Here is a 12,755-nt window from a genome sequence, read left to right as displayed (position 1 = left end):
AGCAAAGTAATATCTGAAGGTGTGGCCACTTGAAGTCATTTCTGAAAAACAGGCAGAGCACCCGAAAGTAGAAAACCCTATTGTTCCTATCCTGTAGGCTTTCCCAAAACAATTGTTTCACCGCCCATCAGACCAATAGATTCCAGAATTGGGCCTTTGGGCAAGAGATTGTGCAAGTGGTTGCACTTAAGGCCCCATAGACATTGGATTAATGTCTTTCGAACCTGCTGAAATTGACGGGTTCAACCGATAATCTAATGTGTATGGCGGCACCGACCATCTGATGGCCGGGAGGGATCTCAATTGTGCATTTTTTATTTCAGACTGCTCATTGCATTGTTCTCCCTGAGATAATCTGCAGGCCAAAGTGGCAGTTAGCGACTTTCTCGGCCAAACGAGTGCTCCTCTGTGTGGGAATTCGACTGAGATGGCTGTCGGCTGAATGATCGGCCAAAACTTCATTCGGCTGTCAGCCATCTAATGTCTGTGGCCCACTTTAGATCTCCAAACACGTGTGTATTGTGTGCCTGGTTTTCTACAGAACACCAGAGATGCTCTTTACAGTTAGAAAGATCCTACAAGGTTTTGTAATTATTGATGGTTAGATGTGAAGTAGTATCATTATATACATGTATTCTCCATGACTGCCATGGAGGCCATCAATTCTTATCCCCCCAAAATACTGTTAACTACACACAACACCTATAGGAATATCAAAATCATGTTACACCATGTTATGACTCAAAACTATTTTAGCTTTAACAACATATTTTACCTGTAAAATGGGGGTGTTTCAATGTGGGCTACATATTCTCCCTTTCCCAGCTAATTTAGTTGTGGCATGGTGGGAGAAATCTTTCATCTTTTCACAAAACAATCCTTTTTCTTTTTTTTTTTTTTGAAACATAAATTTTTATTTATTTACAAATTGTGTCGAGCGTTACATCTTATTGACATTAATTTCTTAATAATTAACACAACGTTATGGGGATTAGGGAAGGGAAGAGGATAGGGGAAATGGTGACATTACAGTAATCTGCAAAGTTATTTAAGAACGGTATTTAAACGGAAAGATAACCAATTGTTCCATTTTTTATAAAATTGAGCTATATTATTATTAGATGTAGCGATTATTTTTTCTGATAGGCAATTTTCGTTGATCAGTGATATGACCTCGGGCAGTGAGGGGCACCTGGAGTTTTTCCAGTAACTAGAAATTTTGATTCTTGCTGCTACAATAATATGTACAATCACTGTACGGAACTCATAGGGAAACGAGTCCAAATCAATAGCGAGTAACGCCTGCTGTGCATTAAGAGTCACCGGTATACCACAAATCTGGAACATCAGATGATCTATGGCTGCCCACAGACGTCTAATTCTGTCACAACTCCACCAGCATAGAGTAAAGTTTAGATGGCGGTGCAGGCATCTGTTTTTTCCTTTCAGTTAGGAAATGCCGGATCTGCAAATATTTGTAACAATCCCTTTGAGGAACATTGTATTTATCTCGCAATGATGTAAAAGTAATTAATTCCTCCCCATCACACAAGTTCCCAATTGAGGTGGTTGGGGTAAATAAAACAATTCTTTTTCAAAGCATATTAACCCCTTCCCGACCCATGACGCCACGTAGGCGTCATGAAAGTCGGTGCCATTCCGACCCATGACGCCTATGCGGCGTCATGGAAAGATCGCGTCCCTGCAGATCGGGTGAAAGGGTTAACTCCCATTTCACCCGATCTGCAGGGACAGGGGGAGTGGTAGTTTAGCCCAGGGGGGGTGGCTTCACCCCCTCGTGGCTACGATCGCTCTGATTGGCTGTTGAAAGTGAAACTGCCAATCAGAGCGATTTGTAATATTTCACCCATTATAACGGGTGAAATATTACAATCCAGCCATGGCCGATGCTGAAATATCATCGGCCATGGCTGGAAATACTAGTGTGCCCCCACCCCACCCCTCCGATCGCCCCCCCACCCCCCCGATCTGGCCGGTACACTGCTCCGGCTCCCCTCCGCCCTGTGCTCCGCTCCCCCCCGTGCTCGTGTCCGCTCCCCCCGTGCTCTAATCACCCCCCCGTGCTCCAATCACCCCCCCTGCACTCCGATCCACCCCCCCCGTGCTCCGTTCCACCCCCCCGTGCTCCATTCCAGCCCCCCCGTGCTCCGTTCCACGCCCCCCGCGCTCCGTTCCACCCCTCCCGCGCTCCGATTCCCCCCCCGTGCTCCGATCCCCCCCCCGTGGTCCCCCCCCACCCTATCATACTTACCGATCCAGCCGTGGTCCCGTCCGTCTTCTCCCGGGCGCCGCCATCTTCCAAAATGGCGGGCGCATGCGCACTGCGCCCGCCGAATCTGCCGGCCGGCAGATTCGTTCCAAAGTGCATTTTGATCACTGAGATATAATCTATCTCAGTGATCAAAATAAAAAAAAATAATAAATGACCCCCCCCCCCTTTGTCACCCCCATAGGTAGGGACAATAAAAAAATAAAGAAATTTTTTTTTTCCACTAATGTTAGAATAGGGTTAGGGTTAGGGGTAGGGTTAGGGTTAGGGGTAGGGGTAGGGTTAGGGGTAGGGCTAGGGGTAGGGTTAGGGTTAGGGGTAGGGTTAGGGGTAGGGTTAGGGTTAGGGGTAGGGTTAGGGGTAGGGTTAGGGTTAGGGGTAGGGTTAGGGCTAGGGTTAGGGCTAGGGTTAGGGCTAGGGTTAGGGTTAGGAATGTGCACACGTATTCTGGTCCTCTCCGGATTTTTCCGCTGCGGATTTGATAAATCCGCAGTGCTAAACCGCTGCGGATTTATGGCGGATTTACCGCGTTTTTTTCTGCGCATTTCACTGCGGTTTTACAATTGCGATTTTCTATTGGAGCAGTTGTAAAACCGCTGCGGAATCCGCACAAAGAAGTGACATGCTGCGGAATGTAAACCGCTGCGTTTCCGTGCAGTTTTTCCGCAGCATGTGTACAGCGATTTTTGTTTCCCATAGGTTTACATTGAACTGTACACTCATGGGAAACTGCTGCGGATCTGCAGCGTTTTCCGCAGCGTGTGCACATACCTTTAGAATTAGGCTATGTGCACACGGTGCGGATTTGGCTGCGGATTCGCAGCAGTGTTCCATCAGGTTTACAGTACCATGTAAACATATGAAAAACCAAATCCGCTGTGCCCATGGTGCGGAAAATACCGCGCGGGAACGCTGCGTTGTATTTTCCGCAGCATGTCAATTCTTTGTGCGGATTCCGCAGCGTTTTACACCTGTTCCTCAATAGGAATCCGCAGGTGAAATCCGCACAAAAAACACTGGAAATCCGCGGAAAATCCGCAGGTAAAACACAGTGCCTTTTACCCGCAGATTTTTCAAAAATGGTGCGGAAATATCTCACACGAATCCGCAACGTGGGCACATAGCCTTAGGGTTAGGGTTGGAATTAGGGTTGTGGTTAGGGTTAGGGGTGTGTTGGGGTTAGTGTTGTGGTTAGGGGTGTGTTGGGGTTAGGGTTGTGATTAGGATTATGGCTACAGTTGGGATTAGGGTTAGGGGTGTGTTGGGGTTAGTGTTGGAGTTAGAATTGAGGGGTTACCACTGTTTAGGCACATCAGGGGTCTCCAAACGCAACATGGCGCCACCATTGATTCCAGCCAATCTCGTATTCAAAAAGTCAAATGGTGCTCCCTCACTTCCGAGCCCTGACGTGTGCCCAAACAGTGGTTTACCCCCACATATGGGGTACCAGCATACTCAGGACAAACTGCGCAACAATTACTGGGGTCCAATTTCTCCTGTTACCCTTGTGAATCTAAAAAAATGCTTGCTAAAACAATTTTTGAGGAAAGAAAAATGATTTTTTATTTTCACGGCTCTGCGTTGTAAACGTCTGTGAAGCACTTGGGGGTTCAAAGTGCTCACCACATATCTAGATAAGTTCCTTGGGGGGTCTAGTTTCTAAAATGGGGTCACTTGTGGGGGGTTTCTACTGTTTAGGCACACCAGGGGCTCTGCAAACGCAACGTGACACCCGCAGACCATTCCATCAAAGTCTGCATTTCAAAAGTCACTACTTCCCTTCTGAGCCCCGACGTGTGCCCAAACAGTGGTTTACCCCCACATATGGGGTATCAGCGTACTCAGGAGAAACTGGACAACAACTTTTGGGGTCCAATTTCTCCTGTAACCCTTGGGAAAATAAAAAATTCTGGGCTAAATAATTATTTTTGAGGAAAGAAAACGTATTTATTATTTTCACGGCTCTGCATTATAAACTTCTATGAAGCACTTGGGGGTTCAAAGTGCTCACCACACATCTAGATAAGTTCCTTTCAGGGTCTAGTTTCCAAAATGGGGTCACTTGTGGGGGGTTTCTACTGTTTAGGCACATCAGGGGCTCTGCAAACGCAACGTGACGCCCGCAGAGCATTCCATCAAAGTCTGCATTTCAAAACGTCACTACTTCAATTCCAAGCCCCGGCATGTGCCCAAACAGTAGTTTACCCCCACATATGGGGTATCACCGTACTCAGGAGAAACTGGACAACAAATATTGGGGTCAAATTTCTCCTGTTACCCTTGGGAAAATTAAAAAATTCTGGGCTAAATAATTATTTTTGAGGAAAGAAAACGTATTTATTATTTTCACGGCTCTGCATTATAAACTTCTATGAAGCACTTGGGGGTTCAAAGTGCTCACCACACATCTAGATAAGTTCCTTTGGGGGTCTAGTTTCCAAAATGGGGTCACTTGTGGGGGGTTTCTACTGTTAAGCCACATCAGGGGCTCTGCAAACGCAACGTGACGCCCACAGAGCATTCCATCAAAGTCTGCATTTCAAAACGTCACTACTTCACTTCCGAGCCCCGGCATGTGCCCAAACAGTGATTTACCCCCACATATGGGGTATCAGCGTACTCAGGAGAAACTGGACAACAACTTTTGGGGTCAAATTTCTCCTGTTACCCTTGGGAAAATAAAAAATTGCAGGCTAAAAGATCATTTTTGAGAAAATAATTTTTTTTTTATTTTCATGGCTCTGCGTTATAAACTTCTGTGAAGCACTTGGGGGTTCAAAGTCCTCACCACACATCTAGATTAGTTCCTTTGGGGGTCTAGTTTCTAAAATGGTGTCATTTCTGGGGGATCTCCAATGTTTAGGCACACAGGGGCTCTCCAAACGTGACATGGTGTCCGCTAATGATTGGAGCTAATTTTCCATTTAAAAAGCCAAATGGCGTGCCATCCCTTCCGAGCCCTGCCGTGCGCCCAAACAGTGGTTTACCCCCACATATGGGGTATCAGCGTACTCAGGACAAACTGGACAACAATATTTGGGGTCCAATTTCTCCTATTATCCTTGGCAAAATAGGAAATTCCAGGCTAAAAAATCATTTTTGAGGAAAGAAAAATTATTTTTTATTTTCATGGCTCTGCGTTATAAACTTCTGTGAAGCACCTGGGGGTTTAAAGTGCTCAATATGCATCTAGATAAGTTCCTTGGGGGGTCTAGTTTCCAAAATGGGGTCACTTGTGCGGGAGCTCCAATGTTTAGGCACACAGGGGCTCTCCAAACGCGACATGGTGTCCGCTAACAATTGGAGCTAATTTTCCATTCAAAAAGTCAAATGGCGCGCCTTCTCTTCCGAGCCCTGCCGAGTGCCCAAACAGTGGTTTACCCCCACATATGAGGTATCGGCGTACTCGGGAGAAATTGCCCAACAAATTTTATGATCCATTTTATCCTACTGCCCATGTGAAAATGAAAAAATTGAGGCGAAAAGAATTTTTTTGTGAAAAAAAATTACTTTTTCATTTTTACAGATCAATTTGTGAAGCACCTGAGGGTTTAAAGTGCTCACTAGGCATCTAAATTAGTTCCTTGGGGGGTCTAGTTTCCAAAATGGGGTCACTTGTGGGGGAGCGCCAATGTTTAGGCACACAGGAGCTATCCAAACGCGACATGGTGTCCGCTAACGATGGAAATAATTTTTCATTCAAAAAGTCAAATGGCGCTCCTTCCCTTCCGAGCCTTACCATGTGCCCAAACAGTGGTTTACCTCCACATGTGAGGTATTGGTGTACTCAGGAGAAATTGCCCAACACATTTTAGGATCCATTTTATCCTGTTGCCCATGTGAAAATGAAAAAATTGAGGCTAAAAGAATTTTTTTGTGAAAAAAAAGTACTTTTTCATTTTTACGGATCAATTTGTGAAGCACCTGGGGGTTCAAAGTGCTCACTATGCATCTAGATAAGTTCCTTGGGGCGTCTAGTTTCCAAAATGGGGTCACTTGTGGGGGAGCTCCAATTTTTAGGCACACGGGGGCTCTCCAAACGTGACATGGTGTCCGCTAAAGAGTGGAGCCAATTTTTGATTCAAAAAGTCAAATGGCGCTCCTTCCCTTCCAAGCCCTGCCGTGCGCCAAAACAGTGGTTTACCCCCACATATGAGGTATCAGCGTACTCAGGACAAATTGGACAACAACTTTCGTGGTTCAGTTTCTCCTTTTACCATTGGGAAAATAAAAAAATTGTTGCTAAAAGATAATTTTTGTGACTAAAAAGTTAAATGTTCATTTTTTCCTTCCATGTTGCTTCTGCTGCTGTGAAGCACCTGAAGGGTTAATAAACTTCTTGAATGTGGTTTTGAGTACCTTGAGGGGTGCAGTTTTTAGAATGGTGTCACTTTTGGGTATTTTCAGCCATATAGACCCCTCAAACTGACTTCAAATGTGAGGTGGTCCCTAAAAAAAATGGTTTTGTAAATTTCGTTGTAAAAATGACAAATCGCTGGTCGAATTTTAACCCTTATAACTTCCTAACAAAAAAAAAATTTGTTTCCAAAATTGTGCTGATGTAAAGTAAACATGTGGGAAATGTTATTTATTAACTATTTTGTGTCACATATCTCTCTGGTTTAACAGAATAAAAATTCAAAATGTGAAAATTGTGAAATTTTCAAAATTTTCGCCAAATTTCCATGTTTATCACAAATAAATGCAGAATTTATTGACCTAAATTTACCACTAACATGAAGCCCAATATGTCACGAAAAAACAATCTCGGAACCGCTAGGATCCGTTGAAGCGTTCCTGAGTTATTACCTCATAAAGGGACACTGGTCAGAATTGCAAAAAACGGCAAGGTCTTTAAGGTCAAAATAGGCTGGGTCTTGAAGGGGTTAAATGGTATGGCAGGTACATTGATGATATCCTCATTACGTGGGATTTCGAAGCCATACCAGATTTAATTTTATACACTAACAATAGGAGTCATTTACACACATTCATCGCTAATACTATTATATTTTTAGATCTTGAATTGAAAGGAAAGAATTGAAATGATGACAAACCACAAAGTAACTACGGGAAAAAACACCTTACATAGCCAAAAATCACTTTCCAGCACAAAGTCTATTCTGGTTGGTGTATTTACCAGAACCAAAAGGAATTATAGAAATCTCACTACTTACCACCATGAGTCGGAGCTGATAAAAAGCAGGTTGAGGGCGAGAAGATATCCAGAATGGAGATTGAATAGAACATCAGAGATCGTTAATGATAATACAAACTCAAGGACGACTCTTAAAGATGCCAATTCACACACCTGGGGTCGAAACATTAGAGAAAGGTATAATTATAAGTCAATGCTGATACTTCAGCTCAGTACTCAGTTTAACGACAAAGATTGAATACAAATATCTGCCTATATTATATGGTGATATACCCAACAATCACATCTAAAAGATGGTATAAAAATGGTGGTGAGAAGGGCCTCCATACTGGATAACAGTTTGTCACCAAGTATGTTTCAAATGGAAAAACAGATGGGTTTCATGGCTTTCAACAATAGATTTTTATAAATGTAGCTGCTATAATAACAAATACCAAATTAGGAAGTTTTTAAACTGTAACGGTCTTCATCTACTATATAATTGTCTAAGGGTCACTTCCGTCTGTCCTTCTGTCACGGATATTCATTGGTCGCAGCCTCTGTCTGTCATGGAATCCAAGTCGCTGATTGGTCGTGGCAAAACGCCCACGACCATTGCCACGACCAATCAGCGACGGCCACAGTCCGGCGGCAATATGGCCGCTCTTTCCTCCCCGCAGTCAGTGCCCGCTCCATACTCCCCTCCAGTTATCCAGTCAGCCCTCACACAGGGTTAATGCCAGCGTTACCGGGGCGTGGTGTAACGCACTCCGATTCCGCAGCTATTAACCCTGTGTGACCAACTTTTTACTATTGATGCTGCGTATGCAGCATCAATAGTAAAAAGATCTAATGTTACAAATAAGAAAAAAAAAGGTTATTCTCACCCTCAGACGTCACATCCTGTCCTCGGCAGTGCAAGCGGCAGGTTCCGGTGCTAAGGATGCTATGCGAGAAGGACCTGCCATGACGTCACGGTCATGTGACCATGACGTCATCACAGGTCCTGCGCTCATACCAACCCTGGGACCGGAAGCCACAGCGTGCACCGCACACAGGTGACAGGACTACAAGGGACCCTCGGAAGGTGAGCATATGTTTATTTTTTTATTTTTAACCCCTTAGTGACAGAGCCAATTTGGTACTTAATGACCAGGCCAATTTTTGCAATTCTGACCACTGTCACTTTATGAGGTTATAACTCTGGAACGCTTCAACGGATCCCGCTGATTCTGAGATTGTTTTTTCGTGACATATTGTACTTCATGTTAGTGGTAACATTTCTTCGATATTACTTGCGATTATTTATGAAAAAAACGGAAATATGGCGAAAATTTTTAAAATTTTGCAATTTTCAAACTTTGTATTTTTATGCCCTTAAATCAGAGAGATATGTCATGAAAAATAGTTAATAAATAACATTTCCCACATGTCTACTTTACATCAGCACAATTTTGGAAACAAATTTTTTTTTGTTAGGGAGTTATAAGGGTTAAAAGTTGACCAGCAATTTCTCATTTTTACAACACCATTTTTTTTTTTAGGGACCACATCACATTTGAAGTCATTTTGAGGGGTCTATATGATAGAAAATGATGAAGTGTGACACCATTCTAAAAACTACACCCCTCAAGGTTCTCAAAACCACATTCAAGAAGTTTATTAACCCTTTACGTGCTTCACAGGAACTGAAACAATGTGGAAGGAAAAAATGAACATTTAACTTTTTTTTGCAAACATCTTAATTCAGAACCATTTTTTTTATTTTCACAAGTGTAAAAACAGAAATGTAACCATAAATTTTGTTATGCAATTTCTCCTGAATACGCCAATACCCCATATGTGGGGGTAAACCACTTTTTGGGCGCACCGCAGAACTTAGAAGTGAAGGAGCGCCGTTTGACTTTTTCAATGCAGAATTGGCTGGAATTGAGATCGGACGCCATGTCACGTTTAGCGAGCCCCTGATGTGCCTAAACAGTGGAAACTCCCCACAAGTAACACCATTTTGGAAACTAGACCCCTTAAGGAACTTATCTAGATGTGTGGTGAGCACTTTGAACCCCCAAGTGCTTCACAGAAGTTTATAACGTAGAGCCGTGAAAATAAAAAATCGCTTTTGTTTACACAAAAATGATCTTTTCGCCCACAAATTTTTATTTTCACAAGGGTAACAGGAGAAATTAGACCACTAAAGTTGTTGTGCAATTTCTCCTGAGTACGTCGATACCAATATGTGGGGGTAAACCACTGTTTGGGCGCACCGCAGAGCTTGGAAGAGAAAGAGTGCCGTTTTACTTTTTCAATGTAGAATTGGCTGGAATTGAGATCGGACGCCATGTCGCGTTTGGAGAGCCCCTGATGTGCCTAAACAGTAGAAATCCCCCACAAGTGACCCCATTTTGGAAACTAGACCCCCCATGGAACTTATCTAGATGTGTGGTGAGAACCTTGAATGCCCAAGTGCTTCACAGAAGTTTATAATGCAGAGCCGTGAAAATAAAAAATATTTTTTTTTTTCCACAAAAAAGATTTTTTAGCCCCCCAAGTTTTTATTTTCACAAGGGTAACAAGAGAAATTGGACCCCAAAAGTTGTTGTCCAATTTGTCCTGAGTATGCTGGTACCCCATATGTGGGGGTAAACCACTGTTTGGGTGCACGGCAGAGCTCGGAAGGAAGGAGCGCCGTTTTGGAATGCAGACTTTGATAGAATGGTCTGCGGGTATTATGTTGCGTTTGCAGAGCCCCTGATGTACCTAACCAGTAGAAACCCTCCACAAGTGACCCCATTTTGGAAACTAGACCCCCCAAGGAACTTATCTAGATGTGTGGTGAGAACTTTGAATGCCCAAGTGCTTCACAGAAGTTTAGAATGCAGAGTCGTGAAAATAAAAAATATTTTTTTTTCCACAAAAAAGATATTGTAGCCCCCAAGTTTTTATTTTCCCAAGGGTAACAGGAGAAATTGGACTGCAGTAGTTGTTGTCCAATTTATCCCGAGTACGCTGATGTGCCATATGTGGGGGTAAACCACTGTTTGGGCGCACGGCAGAGCTCGGAAGGGAAGGAGCGCCTTTTTGGAATGCAGACTTTGATAGAATGGTCTGTGGGCATTATGTTGCGATTGCAGAGCCCCTGATATACCTAAACTGTAGTAACCCCCCACAAGTGACCCCATTTTGGAAACTAGACCCCCCAAGGAACTTATCTAGATGTGTGGTGAGAACTTTGAATGCCCAAGTGCTTCACAGAAGTTTAGAATGCAGAGTCGTGAAAATAAAATTTTTATTTTTTTTTTCACAAAAAAGATATTGTAGCCCCCAAGTTTTTATTTTCACAAGGGTAACAAGAGAAATTGGACCCCAGAAGTTGTTGTCCAATTTATCCCGAGTACGCTGATGCCCCATATGTGGGGGTAAACCACTGTTTGGGCGCACGGCAGAGCTCAGAAGGGAGGGAGCACCATTTGACTTTTTGAGCGCAAAATTGGCTGTCGTGTTTGGAGACCCCCTGATGTACCTAAACAGTGGAAACCCCCCAATTCTAGCTCCAACCCTAACCCCAACACACCCCTAACCCTAATCCCAACCTGATCCATAATCCTAATCACTAACCCTAACCATAATCACAACCCTTACCCCAAAACAACCGTAATGTCAACCCTAACCATAACCCTAATCAAAACCCTAAATCCAACACACCCCTAATCCTAATCTCAACCCTAACCTCAAACCGAACCCTAATCCCAATACACCCCTAATCACAACCCTAACCTTAACCCTAATCCCAAACCTAACCCTAATCCCAAGCGTAACCCTAATGCCAACCCTAACCCTAATACCAACCCTAATCCAAACCCTAACCCTAATCCCAGCTCTAACCCTAACTTTAGCCGCAACCCTAGCCCTAACTTTAGCCCCAACCCTAACCCTAGCCCTAAGGCTACTTTCACACTTGCGTCGTTTGGCATTCCATTGCAATCTGTCGTTTTGGACAAGAAACGGATCCTGCAAATGTGCCTGCAGGATGCGTTTTTTGCCCATAGACTTGTATTGCCGACGGATTGTGACGGATGGCCACACGTCGCGTCCGTCGTGCACTGGATCAGTTGTGTTTTGGCGGAGCGTCGGCACAAAAAAACGTTCAATGAAACGTTTTTTTGTACGTCGCATCCGCCATTTCTGACCGCGCATGCGTGGCCGTAACTCCGCCCCCTCCTCCCCAGGACATAGATTGGGCAGCGGATGCATTGAAAAACTACAGCTGCTGCCCACGTTGTGGACAATTTTCCCAACGTGCGTCGGTATGTCGGGCCGACGCATTGCGACGGCCCCGTACCGACGTAAGTGTGAAAGAAGCCTAACCCTAAATTTAGCCCCAACCCTAACCCTAAATTTAGCCCCAACCCTAACCCTAAATTTAGCCCCAACCCTAGCCCTAACCCTACCTTTAACCCTACCCCTAACCTAACCCTACCCCTACCCCTAACCTAACCCTACCCCTAACCCTACCCCTAACCCTAATTTTAGCCCCAACTGCTGTTCTCCTGCCGGCCGGCAGATTGAGACAGATGGCGGGCGCACTGGGCATGCGCCCGCCATTTTCTTCTGCCGGCGGCCAGGAGGAGCAGCAAGAGGATCCAGGGACACAGGTGAGTATTGTAGGGTCCCCGAATCCCCCTATTTCTCTGTCCTCTGATGTGCGATCACATCAGAGGACAGAGAATTACACTTTACTTTTTTTTTTGCGGTCGCCGGTAAACAGTTAATTACCGGCGATCGCAAAACAGGGGTCGGTAAAACCGACCCCGATCATGCTCTTTGGGGTCTCGGCTACCCCCGGCAGCCGAGACCCCAAAGATTCTCCCGGTGCCGGCCGGCGGGCGCACTGCGCATGCGCCCGCCATTTTGAAGATGACGGCGCCCACCAGGAGACACGAGGAGCATCGGGGGAGCTAGGTGAGTATTGGGGGGCCACCTGGGACCCCTTTTCTCTGTCCTCCGATGTGCGATCACATCGGAGGACAGAGAAATTAAAAAGAGATCGCGTTTTTTTTTTTTGCGATCGCCGGTAAACGGTTAATTACCGGCGATCGCAAATGCGGGGTGGGTTAAAAAAAAAACAAATCATGTTCTCTGGGGTCTCGGCTACCCCCGGCAGCCGAGACCCCGGAGAAAATCGGCCTCTGGGGGTCGCTATTTACTTTTTCCACAGCGCCGTTAATTAACGGCGCTGTGGTTTAAGTACCCTTAGGGGCCGCCGTTAAAAGGCGTATCGGCGGTCGCTAAGGGGTTAAACCTGTTACATACGTGGCTGGGCAATATACT

Source organism: Ranitomeya imitator, chromosome 3 (assembly GCF_032444005.1).
Source record: "Ranitomeya imitator isolate aRanImi1 chromosome 3, aRanImi1.pri, whole genome shotgun sequence".
Taxonomy (NCBI): Eukaryota; Metazoa; Chordata; class Amphibia; order Anura; family Dendrobatidae; genus Ranitomeya; species Ranitomeya imitator.
The sequence above is the reverse complement of the archived record's forward strand: the minus strand, read 5'-3'. Positions refer to the sequence as shown.